The 4,832-nt window shown below is 45.3% G+C and overlaps 1 long non-coding RNA gene across 1 annotated transcript; it reads right to left on the bottom strand.

Moving 5' to 3' along the window:
• Positions 1-1,638: 1,638 nt before the first annotated feature.
• Positions 1,639-4,532, bottom strand: LOC106819432. The gene is made up of 4 exons (XR_001395421.1): positions 4,443-4,532; positions 3,280-3,373; positions 2,827-2,894; positions 1,639-1,685 (listed from the first exon to the last, which is right to left on the bottom strand). It is a non-coding gene; the product is annotated as an uncharacterized LOC106819432 (long non-coding RNA).
• Between the last annotated feature and the right edge of the window lie 300 nt (positions 4,533-4,832).

Below are 4,832 nucleotides of genomic sequence, written 5' to 3'. Positions count from 1 at the left end.
ACGATAGAGGAGGATGCATGCAGATACATGGGGCGAGAGTTGAGAGAGAATGATAGCTAGATACGATAGAGGAGGCTGCATGCAGATACATGGGGCGAGAGTTGAGAGAGAATGATAGCTAGATACGATAGAGGAGGATGCATGCAGATGCATGGGGCGAGAGTTGAGAGAGAATGATAGCTAGATACGATAGAGGAGGATGCATGCAGATGCATGGGGCGAGAGTTGAGAGAGAATGCTATCGTATCTAGCTATAAGGAGGATGCATGCAGATACATGGGGCGAGAGTTGAGAGAGAATGGGACAATCCAAAGACTTTTCAATCCTCACAATTTCTTGCCGTATGAGAAAGAGGAATGTTTAGGAGCGAAAACTACAGGTGTAACTTGTNGTAGATATACAGATATTCATCCATATATCTATATGTAGATATACAGATATTTATCTATATATTTATACATAGATATATAGATATTTATCTATATATTTATATGTAGATATATAGATATTCATCCATATATCTATACATAGATCGTAGATCCAGAGTCGACCGCTACCATCGCTTACAACACCAGCGTGAGTGCCCCCATCAACAGACCGATCCCGCCGGCGACGGTGGCGACACCTGATGAGATATCAGCGCGGTCCGACTTGAGCATCTGCTCTTGCTTGTGACTGAACTCCTTCTCCTTCTCGACCTCGTTGATCGGCGGCGGCTTCTGGGGCACGGCGGGGGCGGCCGGGAGTCTGGGCGGTGGGCACTCGGCCGTTGCTAGGCTCGGCTCGCTGACACCGATCTCGGACAGAGCGAGCAGACGGAGTCTGTAGGTGCCGACGATAGGCAGACGAGCTGTGAGCCTGAACCTGCGCAGAGCAAGCATGAAGCTTAGCGATATAGCAATAACCTGCGCAGAGCAAGCGCAAAGCTTAGCGATATAGCAATAACCTGCGCAGAGCAAGCGTGAAGCTTAGCGATACAGCGAGCGCAAACCCTTCCACGAGTCCTCGCGAGTCGGTTAAAAATTTCTCGTGAAAAATCAGTGTTGAGACATATCCTAGTGCGATCTCGTTGTAGCATGCGTACAGAAACCGACAGGGATCGAGAGCAAATAATATAGGCTCTCAATAGAACTAATACATTAATACATACAGCATTGATAATGATAAATTACTAAATAATAATATAATAAAGAACTAATTTATACATTTATTTAATATTAATCATTACGATAATCATTAAATAACACCATTATTACTATAATAAATTACTACCTATTTAATACAACCATAGCCAGTTAACTATCATGATTTTTAACGATCACGACGGAGATCGACGCGGGATCAATCAATCAATCAATCAATCAATCAATCAATCGAAATCGATACGAATCAATCAATCAATCAATGCGAATGCAATCATGCGATCGATCAATATACGTATATACCGAGTCTCCAGCACAGTCATGCGTACAGCATGCTCGTCCCACTCGGACGTTCTGCGTCGTATGTGTTGATGCACCTCGGAACGATATAGTTGATGATGGGATACGCAGAAAGGCCGGACGCCCGAGCGCCAGGATGATCTCGCGCTAGGCGGCTTCTTTCTTCCTTGCAGGGCTGTTTGTTATCATGCCGTTGGAGCAGCGACTGAAAAGATGGCACCTCCTGCGGCGCCACGGGGACACCTGGTAGGCGAGAGGGAAGCCTGCGTTAGAACGATCGGTGTTTTAGGGGAAAGATGTTAAATGAGTGGGTATGATAGCTAGTGATGGTCTGAATTTCATAATCGATTATCGGTTTCCCTTCACCGATCGATTAAAGCGATTAAAATAATCGGCATAATCGGTTAATAATGAGCATAGATTTAATTTATCTAACTTTGTAAAAATATATAGCAATTAATACATAGCATTCAATATTAGTCATGTTTGTATGATCATGTATTAGATTTAATTCTGGTGAAGGTTGTTTCTGTAATGTATATCAGTGTCCTGTCTTCCTAATAGCAAGGTAATTTAATAATCATATTTAAAAATAAATGGTGTTAAATCGCCTTTAATTAAACATTAAAAGTACATTGCTCGTAGTCAATTAACATTAGTTTGTAAGAGTTATCGAGCATTAACATTAGCATTACTTTACGATGTTTCTGACAATGGGCCCCCCTGCAGGAACTTGTGCTCTAACTTGTCATATCAATTCAGCACGATCGTGAGTAGCATGTTCCTTTGTTTAGTTTGTTCTGGTAATTCCGATAATCGATTTATTGTGTTTTTATAATGCCGAAGTTATGCGAATTTGAGACTATAATCGATCGATTTTTCGATATATATCGATCATTGGACATCACCGCCAAGGTCGGGCGTACTCGGAATTAAATTGATAGCTAGATACGATGAGGAGGATGCATGGCAGATGCAATGGGGCGAGAGTTTGAAGAGAAGAATGGGAGCATATCCAAAGAAACTTCAAAATGCATCAGCAATTTCTGCCGTAATTGAGAAAAGAGGAATGTTTAGGAGCGAAAACTCAGCAGGTGTAAGTTGTCCAGGATTGCAGAATATAATGTGTGGCCGTGCGAAAATATATTAAATAATGGTAAAGGGGAGGGAAGAGAGAGAGAGAGAGAGAGAGAAGAAGCGAGAGAGAGAGACGAGAGAGAGATAGAGAGAGAGAGAGAGAGAGAGGAGAGAGAGAGAGAGAGAGAGAGAGAAGGAGGAGGGGGGAGAGCGAGAGAGGAGAAGAGAGAGAGAAGAAGGGGGAAAGAGAGAGAGAGAGAGATAGAGAGGTGGTTTCATGTTTGATTCAATTCAGAGGGTCACTCACCCACAGTCTGAACGTCGGTTCTGTTTGTGCATTCGCCACAGTGGACTATGCCTACCTCTGTCTTCTCACTGTAATACGCAACGATAACTAAGACAAATGCACACAAGAAACGTATTATCATTATAAGGAATGTGAATCAAATAAAAGAAATATGAAAATTCTAAAAGACGTGGGATTTTATCCTTCAATGTGGTAAACCTGTCAACTATAAATAGATTATGATGGTAATACTGCTGGTGGTACTAATGTCATAGATAATACCAATTTCGTTAAGTATTCCATCAATATAATTCTATCAGGAGTATATGAATAAGAATCGATATATTCAATTTAATTCGTATTTAATTCATTTATTTCATTCTAAGTCTCTCCATACTCGACGGATTTCTGATAATAATAATAATGCTATAGCTGATAATGGCTCATGATATGATAATATGATATATATCTCACATGCAGTTCTTCATCTTAACGTAGCATTCGTTGTTGTATGTGTCGCCCTCGGAGCCACACACAGGTATGGCCTGCTGGGGGCAGACAGGGCAGTCTGAAACAAAGATGGCAGCCATTAAACACCTCATAACATGCAAACAGCAATTCGTTGGCGGCATCGCGCGCAACACGTTCTATAGTCTGTAGTCTAGTCTGTAGTTGATGCACGCACGCACACCCACGCACGCACGCACGCACATACGTACGCGCAGACAAACTCACACATGCCACGCACATTACCACGCCTGCCAGAATAACACACCCACGCCCACACTTGCACGCACACGCACGCACATACACACGACGGGCCTACACACACGCAAGCACATACACCAAAACCTGCAGATAACATACCCACGCCATACGCACGCACGCACATACACACTGGACGGGGCTCGCACACGCAAGACACATACACACCTGCAGGTAATAACACACCACGCACACGCACACACGTGCCACGCACAGCCACGCACATTACGACAGGGACGGGCCCACACGCAAGCACATACACACCTGCCAGCAATAAACACACCACGGCACCCTACGCACACACACGGACGGGACTCACACACGACAAGCACATACACACCTGCAGAATAACACACCCACGACCACACGTGCCACGCACGGAGTCACTTACGACAGGTAAATACCGGTGCATGCAACACACGCAACACACGCACCTACGTACCCACGCACCACGTGCACGCCATGGAGTCACTTATGCACGTACATACGATTGCATGCACACGCGAACCACGCACGGCACGCACCCACGCCACACTACGTGGCACGCGATGGAGTCAACTTACGCACGTACATACGTGCATGCCACGCACGAACACACGCACGTACGCACCCACGCACACACATGCACGCTGGAGTACTACCGCACGTACATACGTGCAATGCCCACAGCCTGCGAACACACGCACAGTAGGCCTACCGCGCACCAACGCACAACACGTGCATGCATGGAGTCACTTACACATGTACATAACTGCACGCCCACCCACGCACAGCACGTAGCACGCACAGAGTCACTTACGCATGTTGTACATACGTGCCACGCACACACAAACACACGCCACAATACGACACGCAACACGAGCACACCTTACCTAGCACCTGGTTAACGTAAGACGTTTAGCGAAGAATGTGTTGCCCCCGCCATCCAAGTGCCACGTTGGTAGCGTTACACTGGATAGACAAAACCGTCCATCTCTGCACTGCGTCGTCGAACACAGCCTTCTCTCCGTACTCTCCCCTGATCGCTGGCAAGGGAGGTCGGAGTTCTGCCCGATAGGAGAAACAGCACGGTAACGATGCAGGCATTCTCCAAAACAAATACAGAACGAGGAGCAGTCGTTAGCTGGAGAAACAAATAATGACACCAAGTAGCATGTAGGACCAATAACTTTTATACAGAGGTACTCTTCCATTCGTGGCAGGATCGAAAAGAATCAGGCTGCTTTTACAGTGACCTGCATTAACATCAATGATATTAATCT

Source organism: Priapulus caudatus, unplaced genomic scaffold (assembly GCF_000485595.1).
Source record: "Priapulus caudatus unplaced genomic scaffold, Priapulus_caudatus-5.0.1 Scaffold3430, whole genome shotgun sequence".
Classification (NCBI taxonomy): domain Eukaryota; kingdom Metazoa; phylum Priapulida; class Priapulimorpha; order Priapulimorphida; family Priapulidae; genus Priapulus; species Priapulus caudatus.
The sequence above is the reverse complement of the archived record's forward strand: the minus strand, read 5'-3'. Positions and strand labels throughout refer to the sequence as shown.